The sequence below is a fragment of the Macaca mulatta genome, chromosome 5 (assembly GCF_049350105.2).
Source record: "Macaca mulatta isolate MMU2019108-1 chromosome 5, T2T-MMU8v2.0, whole genome shotgun sequence".
NCBI lineage: Eukaryota > Metazoa > Chordata > Mammalia > Primates > Cercopithecidae > Macaca > Macaca mulatta.
The window spans coordinates 162,527,104-162,551,838 of record NC_133410.1 but is presented as its reverse complement, the minus strand read 5'-3'; the positions used below and the strand labels follow the sequence as shown (position 1 = coordinate 162,551,838).

Genomic DNA, 24,735 nt, shown 5'->3' with positions numbered 1-24,735 from the left:
GAATCAGATTCCTGGATGGTTCTCATTTTTTTTAAGTTGGGATCTCACTCTGTCACCCAGGCTGGAGTGCAGTAGTGCAATCATAGCTCACTACAACCTCAAACTCCTAGGCTCAAGCAATCCTCATGCTTCAGCCTCCCAAAGCCCTGTGATTACAGGCCTGAACCACTGCACCCAGCCTGATTTCCTTTTCAACATTTTATAAATGAGAGCCCTTGTTTAGTTCTGTCTTTTCTCTCCAATCACTAGTATTCAACCACAAGTTTGGCTGTTTAGTCCAACAATATTCATCTATGTGAATATATGCAATGAAGTACAGAGAGCTGGAGTGATTATAGCTCCCTACACTAATTAGGGAGACATTTGAGACAGGGGTCCCCCCTAACTACCATGATACTCTCTCTTCTAGAACTTGTGCAACTCTACCTGCCATGAGCATAACAGATTTGCATGGAATTCTGACCATGCTCTGTTGCTATCTGGTATTTTCAGGGTACATAAGTGAGAGATGAAACAATCATATCCAATTTAAAATGAAAAATCAGACTGAGACCTCAGCTCATTATGCTCCTCCGTTAATGCTCAGTAAGCTCCCTGATTCTGGAATTTCACCAAAAGCAGTCACATTCAATTACTATAACTCCCAAATAAATATCTATTTTTATTTTCTTTTGAGAATGTAGAGAGGAATCCCATCATAACATGACTCTTATTAAATAGAACTGGATATGCCTTGGATCAAATTGAGTCTCCTGAATTATGAACATTGGAAATGGAAAGGAATTAGAGATTACATCGTCCAACAGTGTCACTTAATAGATGAGGAAAAAGATTCTCAGAGAAATTGAGTGATCTGCCCAGGACCACACAGAAGCGAGGACCAGAACCTTACACTGAGTACAGGGCTCTTTCCACCCACTAGACTATGTGACCGGCCACTGCCACTGCCGCTGCTGATGGTCTCAGTTGGCCACACAATCATTCCCAGGAGACGACTAGGGAAACATCCACCACAACTGTACCGTATGCCTCATGTCCCCCATAGCAGCAGGGTTGGGCTGTCCAGGACAGAAGAAAACCCACCCAGGCAGCAGAACCAATACCTAGTGCCTCATGGCGAGGGGTCACACGGGCATTTGGCTCTACCCTAGATTCCCAGCTAGAGATTGTGAAAGGAAATTTGGAAGGACTAAAGAAAAAGAAAGAAAAGGCTAGCAAGAAAACAAATCGTGCTCATGGATGTGTAGAAAATTAAGGAAATACAGGTTAGAAGCATTTAAGAATCAAGCCTTTGTCTTTTAAAAGTTACTTTCAATAACAACTATATCAGAGAATTTCTCTCCTTACAAATATTTGCTCAACTTCTAAATAAAATAACGTGTAAATCACAATTATTTTCTTGCCTTACACCTTCTCTTGCACCCCAGCTCCAATTTCTTCAACAGGTCAGCTAGCAAGAAAACCTCAGCTTGCATAGCAGTCAAGAATCAAAAAGCTTATAATAGGAATGGTTTTAAAAATCTAAACTTGGCAGTGCTATCAGCTCTGCAGTAATCACGAGCAACATGTTATTACCTTTGAGAGTAAATTTAGATGTGGAAATATCATTTAAACTTTATGTCAACCATATAGGATAGCATTTTCCTGCCTATAACTATTTGCCACAAGCTAGTAACCAACCACTGACTTTCATATACACTGTAGAATACTATAAACAGGCTGGGTTTACCTAATCAAATGCTTTTACCCTCTGTTTTGATGACAAGCATGACAGTTCCCAGGTAGCCATCCTTTGGAAAGCCTTCCTTTAGGGGTGACAAGTCAGAATGCCATGTCGGTGACAGGGCTGGCTTCAAAGCTTCAGCCACAGTGGCATGTCTGCCCTGGAGTTGCATTTTGGATTGTCCCTGCTGGCTCAAATTCCTGGTTAGCTATTCCTTGGACTTACTGATTCAGTAGGATCTGCAAATAATGCTAGTAGGTCACATGCAAAGCAAATCACAGAGAAAACTGCCCCTCTGTTTTAATTACTCATAATGATTGGCCACCTTTCAGGGAACTGGTCATGATCTTCTTCCTGAGGCTGCCATTTGCTCCACCATCTTGGACAGGTTCTTCCTCTCTAAGTCTCCGTTCCCTCATCTGTAAAATAATGCAGGGAGTGAAGAGTATCGCTCCAGTTGTCTCAGGCTCTGACATTCTGCAGATTGGTTTTGGAAAAAAGTTGAAGTAATTGAAAACAACTAGGTGTGAGAATATTACAAGAGACTCTCGTTGGAGTTCAGGGCAGTCCCTTACTAATGATAAGGCAGACGTTGCCTGAGCCAGGGCAAAGAGGTTGTTCATTTAGATGTTTGTATGAGGGTCTGCAATTCTTTGCTGAAGCATTAACACTTAAGTGTACATTTCTGGGCTATCTTTCCCTTGCTGAGTCTTGAGAGCTTTACACATATTTAACCAAGAGCTGGTGTTCCTTCTCAACATGCACTCAGATTATGTTTAATTCCAGGACATATCACACAGTTGACATCCTCCTCAATGAGATTCAGAAAGTGTCAGTTGGCCAGATACAGATTTTATTAATGTGACCTAATTCTTAATATCTCCTCACTGGAGTCCAGCTCTTTTACTGATTTGGAATCCTGATACTTCATAATTTCTGAAGCTCTGCTCACTGTCTGCAGAGTCAGCTGCCTTCATGATTCTCAATTCACCAGGCCTGCAATTGTGAAAGTACCAGCTATGGCCTGTAACACTCCTCTACCCTAGCTTTCCAAATAAGCCTCCAGAAAATATTGCTGAGAGAAAAGGTAATGGCAATGATAAAATAGCTTGCAAAAGCTGCATTCCATCCATAATACTGGATTTATGTGGATACTTTTATAGCAAAATAAAACCATGCCATATTTTATCAGGGAAACTGTGCCATATTTTAATTCTAAGTATATGGATTTATCTTGTATGAAGCAACCCCAATATATTAAAATCTGGCAATATTCAGTTGGTAAATTCTAGAGTAGTTACTTAAAAATATTTTTAAATTACCAATAAAGTTTTATAAAGTAACTAATTAATGGTTATTAATTTTTCCATGAACAGAAGAGTGAAATTAATTTAAACCTCTGCCTGCACTGAAAGCCCCCAAAACAGATCTTAGTAATTTATACAAGTATCTTGTAAAGTATTATAGCTGATGTGATCCAAGCACTATTTTAACTTGTACTGATATTAATTCCTTTAATCCTCAGAACAATCCTATGAGGTAGAGTGGTTAGCATCTCTCTGAGACACTGACAGATGAAGTAGTTTGCCAGAATCATCCTCTAATTAAGTGAAAGGACTCAGATTTGCACCAAGGTGCCCTGGCACCACACTACATGCTCCTAACCTCATGGCTAAGCCTACATTTTAAAATGATAAATCTGCTTAGTACATTTACAGATGATAGATTTTTAGTTTTTTAAAAAAAATGTTAGTTTTAAAACTAAAGTACTTTAACTTAGCCCAGACTCAGAGCTAGGTCTATGAGCAGTGCTTCCCATGAGTTTTGAACTAGAGGCATAAATTTGTCTTGAGTCAATCAGTTGCAATGACAGAAACTCAACTCACATTGAAGCAAAACACAGACTTGTTGGAGATATCAAACTGAGATATCGGGGTGGAGTTGGCCTCAAGGACTACAAAGGACTCAAAAATTATTAAAACTCACTCTTACTATCCGTAGTTCTCAGATCTCACTTCCTCTGTCTATTGGCCACATTCTCTTCTATTCCTTTACTGAAGATGGGAAATGAGATGAGGGGCTAGGATGAGGGAGAAACAAAAGAGCAGTTACCCAGGTCCCCCAGGACTCATGAGCAGAACGATCATCTGTACTGTCTGCTGCAGACTTCTACTACAGAGAAATCAATTGATTCCTATCTAGTTTAAGCTGCTGACATTTGGGGCCTCTATGACCTACAGCCAAACCAAATCTTACCTAAGTCTAGAAATAAAGTAATATTTAAGCATGCCAGCATATAAGGAACTGAAGTGAGGAACCGGGGGATGCTCACTCAGTGAGAGAATGGAGAGGTAAGAATTTGTTGTTGCACTTTCATGGCGAGGACCACCCTAGGGCCAAGCACCTGCTGGGTATCTGGACACACTAACTGGTTTCAACGCCCAGCATCGACTCTGAATTCTCCATAGCTATGACCATTTCACAACTGAAAGAACAGAGTCAGGTGACTTAAGTCTTTTTTCTAAGGTCACACAGCTAGGAAGAGAGAGAGGTAGGATTTGAGCCCACGTGAAGCTCTCTCTCTACTATGCAGCCTGCCTCCTTGGCCTCCTGATCCAGGGGCTTTATTGTGCGTGAAAACATAATGCAAAAGGTAGTTATTTCACCCACAGGTTAAACACAGAAGATGCCTCAATACCAAGCTTGCCAATCTATTGAAAACCTCATTTGTTTCAAGTTCCTTTACACCCAGCTTTAGGAACACGTGCATAGCATCTCTCAAGCTTCTCCTCCACTGTGGGCTGCTTCACTGCAAGACAGTCCCCATTCCTTTGGGTTAGGGGAGAAGGCAGTTTCACTTTGGGAAATATCCTAACAGATAAATTAAATTCAGAGATGAAATCTTTCTTCCCTGACTGCAGAGCACATTAGCAACAGAGTCAAGCCCAGATCTTGTCGCCCCAGGTTTGCTTCCTTGTAAGGCTTATTTCCACTCCAAAAGTCCTCTCGCCCTGCAGAAATCTTGCGAGAGTTCAACGCCAGAGCTTGGTCAACCGCTATTATGGAGCTGACAGATTCTTGGCTCTTCCAAGTTTTTTTTTCTTTTTTTTTTTTTCCAAATGAATAAGTAGGTCTAATTAGGTTTATTATAGGAACAAAAGTTCTTCTGGAAAGTTAATTCTTTAAAATTGTTGAAATGAAAAATAATACCTCTTCCCACCCTTCAGAGTCCTCTCTGATTTAGGCAGATGAAAACACTAGCATTTCTAAACCGAAGGCTCTATTTGGGATGTGGAATATAAAGTGCCTTTTCTAGCCATTGTGACAGGAAAGGAATGTACAGGTTTCTCAAAAGAAGATTGAAGGACCCATGCTGATCTAATTTATTTATCTTCCTGCCAGGAAAAAAAAAAGAAAAAAAAACCCTCATGGATGTGGCACTTATTCAATGATTATTTGATATTTTAGATATTCAGGGTATATTTGGAAATATTTTTAAATTGAGTTTTAAAACTTCTATAAAGACAAAATATACTCCTTTCCAGTCTTAACTTCTGGACAGCCACATTGAAAAGTACTCCTCACATGCAGAAAGAGATTAATGATTAGAAGACAACACATGGAAATATGACAATTATTAAGTCCATGGACAGATTACAATGTTAGTCAAGAATGACTCATGGGATTGTATCTGGCTTTGGGTTTGTGTGTTAGCAATAATCATTTGGAATAGCTCCTTTAGCAAACCAGTCACCTCATTTTGCTCTTTCTTTACCTCAAAGGAGGGGAACAATGAAAGAGGATCCTTGCCTGGAGTGCATGAGCACACTCAAGCCAATGTGTGCTACGCGGAGGAGAGGCGGGGGTGTATGGCGATAACTGAGGCTCTGAACAAAAGGAAAAAGCCCTTCGTGTCAGAAATCTGCTTTGTAGGAGTTCGGTGGTTTTTAAAGGGTCTTGTGCAGAGCTTCTCAAATGTGAATCCACGTAGGAGAGACATTACTTTTAAAAATTCTGTAAGTAAATAAATTATTTATTAATAAGCAAGCGTATTAGTGTTTCATCAGTTCTAGGGATGAGCTCTGTTTATCTCAATATCCCACTGCTGTATTAGCTTCCTAGGGCAGTAATTACCACAAATGTGGTAGCTTAGCACCATAAAAACGTATGCCCTTACAGTTCCAGGGGCCAGAAGTCTGAAGTGAAGGCGTCATCAGGGTTGGTTCCTTCTGGAGGCTCTGAGGGAGGACCTGCTTCCCGCCTCTCCTCCAGCATCTGGTGGCTGCCCACAGTTCTTGGTGCTTCTGAGCTTGTAAATGCATCAGTCCAACCTCTGCTTTCTTCTTCTCGTGGCCTTCCTCTCTGTGTCTCTGTATGTCTCTTCCTTTTCTCTTATGAGGATACCCATCATTGAATTTAGTGCCCTTCCTCATCCAGGATTTGATCTCTAGATCCTTGCCTTAATCACAATGGCAAAAATTCTTACTCCAAATAAGGTCACCTTCACAGTTCTGGTTTCACATTCTTTTTTGCGGGGGGGGAAATATTTAACCCACTACAGTAGCAATGGTGTCAGTCCCTGAAAACTCCTAGGTTCATAGTCTTGGCTTCATGTCTAAGCTCTCTCTTTTTCTCTTTCCTTTGTTTCACTTTCTACTTCTCTTCCCCTCTAACACACACAAAACAGAGTTTGTAACTTGATTACTCCTCCTCCATTGCAGTGCTTGACAAACTAGAGTAAGATATAGACACCAATAAAAATAAACACTTTCACAGACTCTGGTTGAATTTAACTATCTTAATTTCATTTCAATGTGCACAATGTAGAACTAGGTTTAAAGTTCTTAAGCATGAAGTTCTTATGCAATTGTAAAACAAAAACAAATCTATGAACTAAAACAATGAAAGTATAAAACCAATAAAATTTAAATTTATTCATTCCAAAAGGTTTTTATTGAGTATCTATTATGTACCAGATACTGTCGAAAGTGCTAGAGATACAATGATAAAACAGACAAAAGTAGCTGACCGCATGGATTACACTTACACACTTCAATATATTGGTAATTCTGAAAGAACCAGGTAATATTAACATGCCCAAACCAAACACAATGCACAATGGACTCTCTGAAACTAACTGCTACTAACCAACGTCATTTGAGTTCAGCCTATCTATGCCACCATTTACCACATGATAACCCAATTCTACAACCTTTTGTCTGTATTCCAGTAACTGCAAACATTTCCTCCATATAATGAACTATAATATCATATGGTACAATCACATCATTTACATATTAAACTCACCATTTTATTTTCTCATTCAGCTTCAACATTTTAACAACAGATCACTCTGCCACACCATCCCATTTTCTTGCAAACCAAATCAACAAGTCCATATATCAAATAACCAAGGAACCAAAATCTTGCTCTATGAAAGGTCCTTCTGAGGGCAAATTTCATGGCAAAGGAGAAATTATGCCTTTGGAACCAATTTTTAAAATTTGACCTGCACACTCTGGCATTTTTTTTTTTTTTTTTTTTGCATGTCCTGGTTTATAGCTTCATCAGGATTCCCTATATTTCTAGAGCCTTAATTCCAAAAGCACACAAGGATGGAAAACACTGCTCCACCCCAATATTTCATATACTCATCCCCTTATTCTTTCTTTCCAGCATTTGGAAGAAACAATGGGATATGTAAAATATATTTGCCAAATTTCAACTGAACATTTTAGCACTTGCTTAGCTGTTACCTGCCAAAATAACGAATATCCCAGAAGCACCACAACACATCTTATCAGAGAAAGACAGAAAGCCAGAGACAAGGGGGTTGTAGGGAAACTGCTGTTATTCTGTAGTGACCATTTATGGTCATTCATACCTCCTTGATGCCTTATGCTGCCGGGACACGTAAATCCCAGGCATCCACAGGAGCAAATGCACCAGAGCTTATCATTGTTACATAAATAGTTTAAAATACATATTTTAAAGTCATTTAGGACAATTTTGTTCTTTGAGCATCGCTAGTGTTTAGACTCCTGGGTAAACAGTCATCTGCTGAACAGCGGCAGCCAAGGAATGGTTACTGTGATTTTGACTTTAGGAGCAACCAACCCAATGACAACCAGACGTGCCTAACAGCACATTAAAAGTTAAATGCTGTCATTTTGGCAATTACATGGTGCCAATTCTCAACTACAAATACGAAGAAAATACAGCATCTAAATCATACAGCAGGGTTAGTTATAATATGGTTTATTCAGATGATCAAAAAGAAAAGCAGCCTTTTCAAAATCTTAGGGAGCACTTGCTGGGCCTTGAGAATGTATCTATAGATCCTGATTGGGAAACACAGATCCATACATGTGTTAGACTTCCTTTGTCCGTTCCTGGTGTCCTAGCTATGGCCTCTCTAGACCTCTTATCCTTGGCTCACGGTCACATCTCTCTTTGCCTTTGTCTCCATCTACTCCAACCCATCCCCTACGCAGTAGCCTGAGTGATTGCCATCAGTTCAACCTACATTTTTTGAGACCTACCATGTACCAAATGCTATGCAAAGTTCTAGGGATACCAAAGTGACAGATATATGATTTCTGCATGGAGTTGACTCTTAAGCAAGACAAGTTTTAACTGCACGGGTCCATTTATACACGGATGTTTTTTAATAAAAGTTACACCGGGAGTGCCTGCCTCTCCTGTCTCCACTTCCACCTCCTCCATCTCCCCACCTCTGCCACCCCTGAGACAGCAAAATAAAAATAAAAAATTCTCCTACTCCTCAGTCTACTCAACATAAATGATGAGGATAAAGAAACTTACCATGATCCTCTCTCACTTAGTGAATAGTAAATGTGTTTTACCTTTCTTATGATTTTAATAACATTTTCTTTTCTTCAGCTTACTTTATGGTAAGGATCCAATAAATAATACATATAACATACTAAATACGTGTTAATCCACTGTTCACATCATTAGTAAGGCTTCTGGTCAATAGTAGGCTATTAGTAGTTCAGTTCTGGGGGAGTCAAAAGTTATCCATGAATTGTTTACTGTGGGGGGGGGGGTCAGTACCCCTAACACTGGTGTTGTTCAAGGTTCAGCTGTATAAGGAACTCACAAACATGCATTCTTAAGGGGGTCTCTTTTTCAACAAGTCATTATCTCTTTCCCTCCTTCAAAGCATTCTTCAAAATGTTTACTTTACTCATAGTCTTCCCAGACTCCTCTCTTCAGAGCCTCCTCTCAAAAACACCTTCAGAACTCACCTAGCCATGAAGTAGACCCCATTCTCTCAGTGTTCACATGTAAGTTCATATTTTTACATACACATTTTTGTCAGTTTGTGCTCCCCTTTCTTCAGACTGTGAGCTCCTCCAAAATCATAACTTTTATTCGCAGCTTCATTCTTTAAATGAATATATCCTAGTACCAACCACTGTGCCCCAGGAAGCAAACATCTTCTGTTCTTTGTCAACAAGAGTGAGTCCTTTGTTACCCAATTCAATCTGAAAAGTAACCTCAGACAGTTTCAAAGGGTTAAGTTCTTTGCTCCTTGAGCATACAGCATTTGAGACAAGTCCAGGTAAAGCTTGAACCAGAGTCTGGAATTTCAAAAGCCAGCCAATCTACAGAGCTAGGCTGGGCCTTCTGTGTACCTGAACCACCAGGCTTCTTGATCTAAGTCAGCCCTACAGAGCCCCCTGCTCTCCCAGAGTCTGAATTGAGGATTCAGTGCACAGAAGTTTGTTTGTTTCCTTTTACAATTTGTTCAACCTTCCCTAGGAGCCCCAACCTAAGTCACATCCTTCCTTAGTTCTGCTTGGCTCCTACTGTTCGCATTTTGTCATCTAGTAGGAAAAACGGGCCAAGGTTTATATCATGACTGCCCAGAGTGATTCAAAAGATTTGTAACACTCACAATGTCCAGAAGACTAACAAGTCAGACCACCTGAATTGCATAACAAAGTAATGCATAAAATAACCCATGAGCTTCTAGCAGCAGAATTTGCAATAACAGAGAGAGAGAGCAAACGAGATGTGGAAACACTCACTTTAGTTCACTACATTCTAGAAATCATTCTCTAAGATTCCGGTGATGGAGCAGAAACATTGCCTACATTCACTTGCACACACATACGCACACACAATAATAGCAGCAAAAGCTATTTGGTTCTTAGCAAAAGCTAAGAACTCTTCAGATAATAGCTCACTTAATCCTCATCATAACCCTATGGAGGTAGGTATTATTATTACTTGCTTTTTTGATAGGCATGGAGATTTTGTCACCAAGATCCCACTCCAAAAAAGGACTCACTTCTCAGCTGCTGGGGAGAGTGGTCAGCAGGTAGCCTCCAGCTCCTTCAGCGTCTGTCTCAACTGCAGAGCTGTCCTATCCAGAGTCATGTTCTTCACACAGGAACCCTGTGTCAGCAGAATGAGTTGGGGAAAGAAAGACCTGGCCACAGAAGCCTGACCTGGGGTAACACTGATGGACAATATTCACTCCAGGACTCCCCACTGAACTATTCCCTATACTGTCAGGCCTGAATCACTGTTTGAATTCTCCCTCTGCCCTATTCCCTTCCTCCCTTTTCCTTTTACAGGTCCTGATCTCTAATCAATGCCCTGCACACCAAACTCCATCTTTTCATCTGCTTCCACACAGCCCAGCCTGGAACATGCATTTTACCCACGAAAACGTTGAAGAACAGGGTTACATAACCAGTAGTATCAGGAGCCAGATTCTAACCAGGTAGTCTAGCTCCCGATTCCATACGTTTTAGATATTTTGCTAGTCTACCTTACAATATGTGAGAGACTTTAGGTTCTTCCCATCCAAAATTTCAAGTAGCCTTAAATCCTTCTGTTTCAGGGCTGTGAACAAGAACTGAGGACATCTCTACTGCCTCTTCCACTGTCTGTATTAAAGTTGTTCCACTTGGATTGACTACCAGATAGCCCTGTGGGTTTTCTTTGAAGAGTCATCTCAGTGGCTCCACTAACTCAGAGAAGATATGCCGCCACAGTTGTGAAACCAACTACTCACTGAATTAGAAAACCAAGGAATAATCAAGAACTAGTCTTGCAAAGATCACTCAGTGAGCATCAATAAGGAATATACAAAAACAAAGTGAATGGCAGGGTGTATGGGGAAGTTTTCAGAATACTATTACTTTCATTTTTTTCACCTTGGATAAAAGAGAAGTAAAAATTATATTCTATATATTTAGGTCCAGAACAGGATACGTTTATGTGTGTGAAAATACATTAGAAATTAACAAAATTTACTGTAAAAATGTTTTTTCATTGGTGTTGCTAAATTCGCTTTTCTGAATAAGCTAAAGCTTATTTTGAGCAGAGGTAGGGTGAGGGTGTCTAATTATTATCTCAATAATAACAATAGACAAAATAATAGACAAGAGACGATAACAATATTATTGTCTCAGTATGTCTCTTATTGAGACAATAATAATTGGACTCCCTCGCTCTACCTCCACTCAAAATAAGCCAATGAGAGCTAAGATATCACTTTCCATATGGCAGTCTTAGGAGAGAAGGACCAGTGAAAAGCTGAGCCCAGTAAAAATGAAAGGAACAAAGGGTAACTGCACTAAGTGCAGAAGCACTCCCAGTAAAGGAACCCAGCCCTGCTCGTGGGGAGCTGCCACCATGAGTGTAATGGAGTGTCCTTGTGGTGTGCTGAGACCCACTTCAGATCCATTTACCTTCCCTCAGAGAAATGGACCAACCACAAAATAGGTACCACCCAAGTTGTAGTCCAGTAGGGACCATGCATATTCCAATCGATCACCTAACACATACATCCTAAAAAGAAACACCTGGACTGTGAGAACATTGAGAACTGGTACTGGAAAAGACTAAGGGTATGTTTTGCAGGATGGGAGGGGAACGGGAGGAGTTGGGTCTGGTGTCCCACTGCCATAATGCCCAGACAGCCATGAATACACCTATTTTCCTTTTCAGGGGACTTGTGGTAAATGCCCCATATGATCATACCAGGTGAACGAGCTAAGGAGAATTGTTCACAATCTGTGTCCTGATACACAAACTCCTCAGCTAACTCAGAGGAGATATGCTGCCACAGTTGTGAAGTCAACTACTTGCCCAATTAGAAAACCATGGAACAATCAGGAACTAATATTTCCAAGATCACTCAATGAGGCTACAGTTGTCCTCCTTCTAAATAATCACACGACTTCACCCTTGCCTTTCATTGGCCTTTTCTCCTTCTGCCTCCTCCTTCAGTTGTGTGTGTGTTCTCACTCTTCTGACAGTCTTTGAGTGAAAAATGAAAAATAACTGTTTTCTTTTTTGTTTTTTTTTTGTTTGTTTTTGGTTTTTTTGTTTTTGGTTTTTTTTTCTTTTGTTTTGTTTTGTGAGACTGAGTCTAGCTCTGTCACCAGGCTGGAGTGCAGTGGCGCAATCTCAGTTCACTGCAACCTCCGCCTCTCAGGTTCAAGCAATTGTCCTGCCTCAGCCTCCCAAGTAGCTGGAATGACAGACAAGCGCTGCCACACCCAGCTAATTTTTGTATTTTTAGTAGAGACGGGGTTTCACCATGTTGGCCAGGACCTCGTGATCTGCCCACCTTGGCCTCCCAAAGTGCTGGGATTACAGGCATGAGCCACCAGGCCCGGCCAAAAAATAACTGTTTTCTAAGTTTTTTCTCGTACCACTTCTAAGGTAGCTCTGGAGATAAAACAGAGGTGATATTCTAGAAACATATGGTGGCCATTTTTGTGATCTGTCTTAAAGTGGGGCATTGTCTTTATAAACAAAATGACCCCTTAAACACTTATGGTGCCTTTGAGGTTCAAATGAAGGTAATAAATGCCCCTGGGTGTGACTCTGAACAATAGGCCACGAGGATCATGAACATCAGTACAGAGGCTGGGTAATGCCTCTTTTATTGTTTGGTATTGCGTGAATTACATTTATCAGTATTGTACCAACTCCACACTAGATGTTCTGCATACATTGTCTCGTTTGACTCTCACCACTGCTGTGAATGCCACCGCTAGATTTCCCCCCACAGTCTGGCCTTCTGTCCAGCTCTCTGCCTGGGATTCCTTCCTCTCCACTTGTCTAGGCTAAAGCTTCAAGGCCCAACTCACATCTCCCTCTTCCATGTAGCTGTACCCACTTCTCCTCACCTTGAGTGATCTCTCCTGTGAAACTCCGCAAGCCTTACATGCTATGGCACTAATTTGACACCTTGTCTTAGTCTCCTCCTTATCTGTACATCTTGACTCTCCAACTAAAATGAAGGCCTCTTTGGCACAGGAATCAGTGTCCTTCATATATATTCCTGCTTATCATATTTTTAGAAATTTAGCCAGCCATGGTGGCTGTCATCTGTAACCCTAGCTACTCAAGATGCTGAGGAGGGAGGATTGCTTGAGGTCAGGAGTTTGAGACCAGCCTGAGTAATATAGTGAGACTCTATCTCTAAAAAAAATTGTAATAGAAATTTAAGAAATACAAAAAGTCCAGAGAACAACAGTCATTTCACTCAGAATTAACGACTGTCCCTATTTCAAGTTATTGCTTCTAGACTCACCACCAACCCCTCCATTCCCCTCCTCATGGACCAGAAAGCCCTACTTTCATGAAGTTGATATGGCTTTTACAAACACCCATATGTGATATGAACATTCTATGGCGTTTTAAGTATGGAAATTTAAATTTTACACAGGGGGCATCATATTCTACTATTGTTCTGAACCTTGTTTTTTCCACTCAACATTATAATTTTTCCACTACTAATTAATTGCATTCTTAGGACACATACCAAACACCCAAAAAGGATTTTGATAATGATGACAATGCGGAAAGACACCAAGCAAGGAGTGTAGTTACAAATTCATTTGTAATGTTTTCATGAGCTTAAGAGTTCATTAAGAGCTCATAGCTAGATATATATTTTTTCTTTCCAGGTTCTCAACTTCCTAGTTCTGAGACCTAAGGCAAGTCACCTCACTGGTCTGTCTCTCAGTTTTCTCAGCTATAAAATGAAGGATAATACCAGTAGCTAATTTACATAGTGAGAAGTAAATTAACTAATGCATTTCAAGTTCTTAGAATGGTGCCTGACACATAATAAGCACTCAAATCATTATTATATTTAATAGTAATCATAATTAATATTATTATTATGACTCTAAAGACATAAGCAGGAGAAAATTTGAATGATATGAATTTTGAACCTTAAGAAAGTAGATAAGAGAAAGGGTTCACTGGGAAATGCATTACATTATCAATAGTAATTAATTCTATCTTTAGTATTTTCCCAGAAAGCCTGACTCTTAGAGTCAAGGCATTTTGCTTTTTTATCCAGTTAGCTTTAGGCCTGTGGCCAATCAGTTGTCAATCATTTTAACCTCTAAACCTAACTCCATAGAACAGAATATTCTCAGAGCAATCTGAAAAGTGAATTTGTTGGCTGCAATTATACTGCAGTTTTTCAGCCTGCACTTTACAGAGTTCTTAGCTGGTAAGGAGAAATCCCCTCTAAAACCACTGTGACAAAGTTATTTTAGAGCTTCAGTAGTTTTTCTTTCTTTAAGCCAGGTTTTTTTTTTTTTAATGTTACTTTTACACTCTCTCTATTTATTTATTTTGGCCTCGGTGGACTAGACCACAGCTAAAACTTTATGGACCTAATAAAATTCCCAACATTCTCAGACACGGGTCGTGATGTTTGTGCACTGGGCAGAAAACAAAGGTGCTTTATGAAGAGAATGGGCACGCTCAGAGATCAATGAACTGAGGTCAGGCACGCAGGACTGGGCTGCAGCTGAACTGTGGCACAGGCAGTGTAGGCCCTGGGTGTGTCCTTCACTTGCAAACTTCCTCTCCTCTATCTTCTTTTCCAGACAAGTGACACAGTGCTCTCACGCTGTCCCTAGATTACCAGAACCTCCAACCAGGATACTGCTGAGGGCTTGTCCTCCCCAGAATAAACTTTCCATCTTAACCTGCATGCATGGAACTATCCATCTTAATCTCACATTCATGCCTTCAAAAATTATCTGTCCTGTGCTTCCCTCCCTCATAGGCTTTCTTTAGGTGAGAGTTGGTTAGTCTGATAAAGTCAGTTCATTTGTTTTCTCTACCTTGTAGGAAAGTCCTTTCAACAGAGGCTTTCTGGAGCCAACATCTCAGTCCAAAGCTGTGGTTCTATTGTTGAGGAAGTAGGTAGAGCTTAAGGAAATCTTGAAATTATACCACATCGGAGGCTGTCTCATTTACCCACCTACAGGACTAGCTTCCAAAACTTGTGGGTTATACAACACTGCATTTTGCTGCAGCTGTGCACGAGTCATCAGACAGCATAATTTCATCTTGCATTTCGTTATGTGCTTTATAATCTTTCAATATACTTTTTTCTCACTTGATCCTCATGATACCTCTTCCTCGTTAGGTAAAACAAATCTGCCTTCTGATTAGTTTTCTATTTCCTGTCCCAAACAGAAGGTGTCTTACCAAAACGACTGGATGATATTGTTCACTTAAGGGGCTACATTATATCAGCTGATAAACACAAACCTCCTTTAGATGAGTAAAGTGGGAAATAAGTAAGCAGTGGTTCTTAGTCACTTGTAAGGGATTAATCATTTTAATAATTCAGGTAAGAATGACTATTCCTGAAAGAAAATTTCAATCCTCAAATAGTCAGTGAATATGGCCTTTCCATCTATTAAAATCTGAAAACTCAGTGGGAATCTATTAAAAGATTAATTATGCCTTGAGCAAATAAACACTGCTGTCAATCTTCAGATAAGATTCAGAATGAGTTCTTTATTCCAAAAATATTTCATCTATGTACTTGCCATCAGCCATGATGTTTTTAAAAATTATTTTTAACACTAACATCTTGTCATACTTCCTGCCCCTATATTTTGTCCCTTCGTCCTTATGTCTACACAAATTTTTAATTTAGATTCTATTTCCAGCAGATGTTATATCTTTTAGTGTTTGCTTTCTCTTTCATTAAAAAGGACATGTAATACATTTTATCATTTTGACATAAAATTGCCTAAATAAAGGTGTTCAGAAATCCTGAATTATTATTCCTTTTTAATGGTATGTGTGTGTGTGTGTGTGTGTGTGTGTGTGTGTGTGTGCACGCATGCACATGCACAGGTTCTAGGAATAGGAGAACTCTAGAGAAGAAAGCTGTGTTTCACAAATGTCAGAAAAGAACATGACTATCATCCACTAATTCCTAAATAGGGAATAGAGATGAGCATTTCAAATCACAATAAAAATTGCCATTGCAGAGCATTTTTAATATTCAAACCCATTCCCTTAAATATTAGCTCACTATTCTAACAAGCAACTCTCTGGGTAGTTTAAGTATGTAAAGATCTGCATTTAGCTGTATTAACACAAGTTTAACTATAATTCTGTTTAACAGGCTACTAGCTCATGAATAAAACTGACTTCATCCAAATTTTTCACTTTCCCTTCTGAGTGGAAACCCTTCACCCAAATTATCTGTGCCCTCCAGTCCTTTCTCTTCCCTCACTTTTCCAAAAAGGGAAAGATTTCAGTTAACACCCCTGTTAGCTTTAAGTCTATTTAAGCATCCCTAAAATATGCAATGACCTAAGTTTCTATTTGAGAAATCCGTAAGTTTGGGGGGAAAGGAAAGGACTCTTGAGCTCACCTGGTCACTTGTTCATTTCCCAGCAAGGTTGATCTTGTTAACTGTAATACAAATAGAAAAAAAAAGCATAAACGACAACAGAATCTCCGTGGCACTTTAAGCCTATAAAATTCTCAGAGTCTGGGAAATTGGCACATGGAGTTATTCTTGGCTTCTCACCTCTCTTGAGCAGAGAAGCTATTTTTTCATGCATGATGAGATATTTTATCCTGATTTTCTTGCTTTTCACTGGATGATCTCTAAGGTCTCCACCGATTATGGAATTCTGAGGTTTTACTCAACTTAGTACCCTGAGGGTTTAGCACAGCAACAAGAGCTGACACCCAATAAATATTAAATGCTTGAACTGAGTGAATGAATGAATAAATAGATGAATGTCCAAATTTGGGATTAAGCTAGGATTGCAGCTCCAGGAGACAAGAGGAGCAGGGTAAATGGACTAGTGCAAATAATTGAAGGAACATTTTCAAGACTTATGTCATTGGACAGCCTTTAATGATATTACAACTCTGGGATGGTGAGTCAGCCTCAATTAATAAATATGTCTTAGAAACTGCACTAGGAGATTGAATTTCCTTAGCAAAGTATTGGTGCACCACCTGAGCAAGTAGTGCGTAGTCTATGAGACAAATAAGACAGTGAAACAGGTCATCAGGAAACACTGTGTTGAGATTTTCGGTTTTGCAACAGGAAAGTTCCAATTAACTGTCAACTCAGCTCATCTAGCACCTCCACCAGAAACGCCTGAGCACCTAAAGATCACATTTTAAAAATTCACAACTCATACACAAACTTTCGGGATTACATCCTCACTCTAAAGTCAACTTTTCTCTTAAATAGATTAGATGAACCAATTTCTCTCCCAAATACCTACTACTAATTTGGTTAGTAGCAAGCAAAGGCTCTCTCACAATGGGATCTAAGTCTTAAATAAAAGAACTACCCACCCCCATCCCAACCCCATAAAAGGCAAATGGTTGATGTTAGATTGTTTCCTGAGGTTCCATAGACTGAGCGTTAAGATAAGGACCCAAGCCCTAAGAGTTGTGAAAAGAAGTGTTGAAAGGAGACTGAGACCAATAAGAAAGCAAGAGACTTGGGCACAAAGAAGAAGGCCTGCTTACCCGTGAGCAAACCAGGAGTTACATAGTCAGGACTCCTCAATATCTGAGCACTCCTTCTTCCCTAAAGTTTTAGCAAATGATGGTCACAACCCATAGCTAGGAAACTAGACAAGAACCACCTACTGGAGACTCAGCAAGAGCTTCCTCCCTGGTGTCTGCATCAAGACTCGATCCCTAGTCTCACTGACAGCCACACCTCTCCCTGACTCCCTGCGACAAACAAGAAGGTGGAAGAGCTCAAGGTGCAAGAGCTCTCAAGGGAAACCAAAGTATTCCCCATAAGGTCTCCAGGGGATCTAAACTCCTCTCTTGGCTCCACTTCCCAAAACTCCCCATTTCAGAGGTCAGCACTCCCAGGAGTGGGAAAGAGAGGCCCTTTTCAGGACTAAGCCCCACGTCAGGAGATCCAGGACTCCACCTGCAGGCTTAATGTCTGTAAGACGGTCACACTCCCAGGGGCTTCCCTGCCCCTCAGATGCTTTCATTTGCTCACAAATAAAGCAACAAGTGAAGGATCAATGCTACTCTCAAATAAAGGAGGAAAATGTGTTTTTCAAATGGAGTTTGATGGTTGGCTTGATTTGAGAAAAACTGTTCCTGATTAGTTTATCTTGAAATTCTTAAATTTAAATTGAGCATTAATGGATTGGGGGTAGAGGACAGCTTTATTTACATTTATGCTATAACCAATTTACTCTACTACATTAAAAATTAATATGTTTTAACAAAAAAAGTTTCAAAACGTATAGCAACATCTTTCCCTTGAGATAAATGCCCTTGTGTACATGAGTGTATCAAGCTAGCCCTATTTGGGTCAGTGTTTGGATATGAGTATTATTAGAGAGTTATTTGAGCTTTGTCTTCAAATATTTTAAAGCATCCATACTCTGCCTTTAACCAAATACACATGAACAAAGCCATGATGATGAAACAGGATTTATAGAATTTTAAAGGAGAAGAGGAAATCTAGAAGGATTATTTAAAAACTGATTAAGTAGAGAAATAACAATTTTAAAAACTGATGAAGTTGAGAACAGTTATATAATTTCTAATTATGGAATTACATATACATAAAATCCTGAGAATAACTTTTGACTTCTACAGAAAAGTTATCGTCTTTCCATACTGCTTTTACTTTTCTGTTCCCAGGTTAGCAAGACTGGAGCCTCCTAGTTTACCTCCCTTTGATTTTTCTGAGTTATGTGACAATCTCCAAACTTGCTTCCATCTCTCCTGCCTCAGCACATTTCCATTCTAATACACTGTACTAACCAAAACCTTCCTCAATAAAAAGTATATCACAACTTAAATAGATGGGGTAGTAGTGGGAAGAGAACTCACAAATGAATGCTATACTAGTAGGTGTTCTTACAAAATGGAAATTAGATTTCTTCCCCTAACTTCTCAATAAAACTTATTTAATATGCTATTCGTTGTGTGTTCGTTCATATTTCTGCCAATTACAATAAATATTTTATCTGGGAGATGGAAAAATTCAATGGGCTCATTGATAAGACTACCCTCTCCTCATATATCTGTATATCTTTTTCCTTATTGCCACACTTACATAACTATTCATTACTCTAGCACACATTGTTTCCTATTTGCAATTACACATATACTTACTTAGAGCATTTCTGGATTTGTAATCCAATGGGCACATAGAGCAATGTGGGGGAAAGATTGGGGGAAAAAAATGAACAGAGCTTCCGGCACCTGTTAAACCTAATTGCATGCATGAATTATAGTCCCAGAAACAGGAGAATCAAGAAAAAATGGGGAGAAAACTATTTGAAAAAGTGACAGCCAAACATTTTCCAAATTTGATGAAAGACATAAATTTACAGATCCAAAGTGCTCCATGAATACCAAGAAGGATAACCACATGAGACACATCAGAGTCAGACTTGGAAGTTAGGAGTCAGAGTCAGAAGCCAAATATAAATAGTAAAGCTGGAAAACAGCAAGAGAAAAATGGGGCATTATATATAGGAGGACAGTGCTTCAATTATGAGTCAACTCCTCACTATGAAATTATGAAGGCCAGAAGAGAGTGGAGCAACATTTTTAAGTGATTTTTAAAAAAAGACTGTCAATCCAGAAATCCATACCCCACAAAATATCCTTCAATAATAAGACAAAGTAAAGACATTTTAAGTTAAAAAAAAAAAAAAAAACACAAGATAATTTTTCATTAGAAAATTGGCAGAGAAAATTAGACTCCATACTACAAGGAATCTAAAGAAAGTTCTTCAGGCTGAATGGAAATGATACAAAATGGAAATTAAATACTCAAGGAGGAATAAAGAGCAATGAAAATTATAACGGAAAATATTAAATCAAAACATTATAATAGACACCCGTTTCAGGCTATGATTGATAAGCTTGTATCAAGCTAACCTTCTCCCATTAAAAAATAAAACAAACAAACAAACTTAAGAAAAGAAACACAGAAGGGTAAGCCAGACATTTGGTGCACATATGCCCTCAAGGCATTTGTTCATTCAGAAGTAATGGCTAAAACACTAAGAAGTTGAACAGGATTTTCAGAACTTTCACAGGGCTAGAGCCAAAAATGGAGTTCAAGATTGCATTAAGTTGAATAGTGTTCCCCCCAAAAAAGTTAATGATGGCGGGTGCCTGTAATCCCAGTAACTAGGGAGGCTGAGGCATGAGAATCGTTTGAATCTGGGAGATGAAGGCTGGAGTGAGCTGAGATGGCACCACTGCACTCCAGCCTAGGCAACAGAGTGAGACTCTGTCTCAAAAAAAAAAAATAAAATAAAATAATTCATGTCTACCTAGAACCTCAGAATGTTAACTTTTTGAAAATAGGGTTTTTACAGTTGTAATTATTAGGTTGATGCAAAAGATAATTTGTAGTTTTTGCCATTACTTATAAGGTGGGGCCCTGGTGGGAGGTGTTTAGGTCATGGGGGCAGATCCCTCATGAATGACTTGGTGCCATCCTTGTGATAGTGATAGTGAGTGAGTTCTCATGAGATCCGGTTGTTTAAAAGATCTTTAAAAACTAAGATGAGGCCATTGTAGAGTAGGGTGTGCCGTGAATTCAATATGATTGGAATCCTTGTAAGAGAAGAGACATGAAGACAGACACTCGGGGCAGAAGGTCATGTAACAATGGAAGCAGAGACTGCAGTGATTCAGCTCCAAGCCAAGGAATGCCAAGGATTTCTGCAACCACCAGAAATTAGAAAGAGGCAAAGAATTCTTCTTCCCTGGAGCCTTCAGAGGGAGCACGATCATGCCAACACTTCGATTTTGGACTTCTAGCCTCTAGAACTGTGACAGAATAAATTTCTGTTGCTCTAAGCCACCTTCATGGTAAATATTTTATGGCGGCTAATATAGTTTGGATGTTTGTCCTCTCCAAATCTCATGTTGAAATGTAATCCCTAATGTTGGAGGTGGGATCTAGTGCGAGGTGTTCAGGTCATGGGCAGATCCCTCATGCATGGCTTGGTGCTGCCCTTGTGATAATGAATGAGTGAGTTCTCATGAGAGCTAGCAGTTTAAAAGTGTGTGGCACCTCCCCTTCTCTTTTGCTCCTGCTTTTGTCACGTGATATGCCTGCTCCTCCTTTACCTTCTGCCATGATTGTAAGCTTCCTGGGGCCCTCACCAGAAGCAGATGCTGGAGCCATGCTTGTACAGACTGCTAAAACATCAGCCAATTAAATCTCTTTTCCTTATAAATTACCCAGCCTCAGGTATTTCTTTATAGCAATGCAAGAACAGCCTAACACAGAAGCCCTAGGACACTACTACAAAGGTCAACCAAGGAAGAAGAATCTAAGAATCAGGGTGAATCATAAGTAGACCAGTCATCACAAAGAATAAAACCTAGTTTCAAAGCAGCTCAATCCTGAATTGAATTAAGGTGAATTCTCTGTAACCTAAATGCCTGTCAAAAGCAAAAAAAAAAAACTCTCTTAGAAAAAACATAACATTATCTATCTATCCAAATTATCTCTAAAATTTCTATACACATTGCCTATAACTCAATCTAAAATAATCAAACATTGCCACAAACAAGGTCTCAGGGCACAGCTTTGTTCAAGAGAGTTTCTACCACTGGCCCCGGGCTTCTGAACTCCCCACATTGTTCTTGCTTGTCACACCATTTTGGAAGTCATATTTTGCAATTGCTGTCTAAGAATTGCCACCTGTGGACTCCCAGGGCCCCAGGGTGTGCTCTGAATCTTCCCTCTCTAAATTCTTTTTTTTTTTTTTTTTTTTTTTTTTTGAGATTTAGTCTTGCTCTGTTACCCATGCTAGGGTGCAGTGGCACAATCTCAGCTCCCTGCAACCTCCACCTCCTGGGTTCAAGCGATTCTCCCACCTCAGCCTCCTGAGTAGCTGGGACTACAGGCATGTGCCACCCCATCCAGCTAATTTTTATATTTTTAGTGGAGACTAGGTTTCACCACGTTAACCAGGCTAGCCTTGAACTCCTGACCTCAGGTGATCCCAAAGTGCTGGGATTACAGGCGTGAGCCACCGCACCCAGCCTCTGCCTCCTTCAGCAAAACAACTTGCTCTGCTCTATCTTGTCCCTTTCAGAGTGGAGACCTCTTGTTCAAAAGGAATATTCACTGGACAGCTCTGAGAACTTCAAGCCCTTACAGCCCCTTGAAACCTCTGGTCTTACCTGAAGAAACAACATGGGCTTCCTGTTCAGCTCTGCTTTTGGCAGCACTTAAAAGAAATCTGGGATTTTCTTGGGTTTCTTTTTTCTCTTACTTTTGATTAAATGTATTTTGAGGTTTACTTTCTTGTTGTTGTTTTTAGTTCTCCTATTGTTTGAGTATTTTCTAGAAAAAAAAAAAAGAGAAAATTTAGAACTAGACTTTTCAAATGCTCTTGGAACTCTCCAAAACACAAAATTGTATATTCAATATGATCTCTGCTAATACAAACATTATCTATTGAAAAATGAAAACAAAAAGAGACACAATAGAATGCTAAGAAATGATGATTGGCCGGTGATGCAATTGCAGTTTATTTCTTATTCTCTGATATTTTATGTCTCTCCTGTCTTCCATAATATATATATTATTTTATATTCATAAAAATAAAGTGGTAATTATATTAAAGTATTATTTACAAATAAAAGTAACATTTTAAAAATAAAAATGTAAGAGTAAGAAGGCATATTCTCAGTGCTGTAGAGGCCATAAAAGACGTATAAAAGAGTCCCTGTCATGAAGGATCATAGATTTTGGTAAAGTTAAGAAAAGGCAAGTAAACAATCATTTTAATATAAAGTAAGTTTGAAAGTGCCTTAAATCTCAAACAATGGGCCATGGGATTTTAGAGTAAAATCTGGCACATTAATTTAGAATGATGAGGAAGAATTTCCACTGGGAGGGTCCACATAGGTTTTGACTCAAAAACATAGTGAGATGGAAGAGGGATGGGGAGAAAAAGTCAGGTGATCAATCTAGCATAGCCCAAGATGTGGCGAGAAGAAAGCCCAGAATGTGCTTGGTGACTGGTGATTGTCCAGTTTGACTTGAGCGAGAGACCATCATAGGGAGATGAGGCTAGAAAGAGAGACCTTGTGGCTTCCTTGAGTGCCAGGTTGAGACATCTGTACCTAAGTCACGAGGAATGGGAACTCCTTGGTGGCTTTTTGAGCAGAAATGAACACTAAAAGGGGCTATACTCAGGGAAGACTAATCTAGCTGTCGTGAATAGTAAGACTGTTAAGGACATTACAGCAATGAACAGACAAGAGGTAAGAATGGTGTCAGTGAACATGAAAGAGGGGACTATTCACTCACAAAATAGATCTTTACTATCTGTTTTGTCCCAGGTCCTGTGCTAAGTGCTAAGTCTACAGTGGTGAATGAAACGAATATAATCTCTGCTTGCTACCTAGTGGGAAAGAGACAAATAATTGCAAAATATCATTTTGGAAATAAAAACAACCAGCTGCTGTGTTACCACATAAAAAAGCTGCAGAACGGGAGTGATCAGAGAAAAGCATCCCTGAAGAGATGATACAAGAGATGTAAAGATGAGGAGTTGGCTCTATAAAGACTGGGAGAAGAGGGTTCCTGGAAGAGCGGCCAGCACAGAAAAACTCTCAAGAAGGAAAGAGCTTAGTTCATTTGAGAAGCTAAAAGGAGGGCTATGAGGCTGAGCTATATTTACTGATGGGGTGAGGATGACGTTGGACAGTAAGGAGGTACCTGGTCATACAGGACTTTGTAGGACAAACTAAGGATAATGAGAATGGTGCGCTAAGAAAGCATCCAGCCTGAACAGATGGCAGGACTACGAGAAGCTCAAGGGAGCAAAGGAATGATTAGAAAACACTGGTGTCATTTTGAGCTCTCCAGGAAGCAGACACACCATCATGGAATCAGAAATGCAAGAGATCTGTTGCAGAGAAATCCCATGGAAAGGAAAGCAGAGATGAAGCAAGAGTAGTCAGGGAAATCCTTCAGACCATGACACAGATCTGACATCTGTGAAAGGAGACGTGGAAATGAAGAAGGATTGGAAAGGAAGACCCTGAGGCAGCAGTGCATCTCTGAGAGTCTCAGGCCAGTGCAGGAAGGCAGAGCAAAGCAGCCTGTGAAGGAGTCCCATGTCAGGCAGCAATGATCGGTTTGCATGCTCCTCCTAAGCTCAGCCACTGGCTGGAGACGGCCCACGCAGAGCAGAGCTTCGGCATGAACACTGCCATGGATCCTGAAGGTACAGCAAATGCAGGCTGCCAGCTCACTACACTCCTTGCCACAAGTTCTCACTTAAAGGGACATCTGAGCAGGGCACCTCCCAGGCTCTCGCATTTGGTAAATCTAAATGATCTCTTTGGGGAAGTTATAAAACTAAGTTCAACTAAAATTTCAAATAATAGTTAACAGAGAAGACAGGAAGAAGGAGTTTGGGTTAAAGCATTTTATGATTTGACCTTCTTTCAGAAAAGGATAGAGACATGGATTAATGTTAGGTCACATGAAACATGCATATTAAAATTTTAAGGGTAACCTTTAAAAAGAATATAAAGTGTATGTATAACTTTTCAAATCAGTAAAAAGATCCGAGGAACAGAGAAAACTTGATCACCATAATCAAAGGTAGGAAAACGGGGAAAGAATTAAGGAAAGCAAAGTGAATAGAAAGCAATGCATAGCTCAGAGAAGCTACATGGAGGAA

At 39.7% G+C, this 24,735-nt stretch overlaps 1 long non-coding RNA gene across 4 annotated transcripts in view; it reads right to left on the bottom strand.

The window, feature by feature from the left end:
- The window catches only part of LOC114678188 (uncharacterized), a 215,859-nt gene that overhangs the window by 91,746 nt on the left and 99,378 nt on the right, over nt 1–24,735 (bottom strand). For 3 of the 4 annotated variants that reach the window (XR_013417352.1, XR_013417349.1, XR_013417351.1), the window contains 3 exons: nt 22,217–22,379; nt 16,422–16,462; nt 10,044–10,150 (listed from right to left, as the gene is read on the bottom strand). This is a non-coding gene — a long non-coding RNA (uncharacterized LOC114678188). The remainder of the gene's footprint in view (nt 1–10,043; nt 10,151–16,421; nt 16,463–22,216; nt 22,380–24,735) is intronic. The other variant, XR_013417350.1, reaches the window with a different exon arrangement.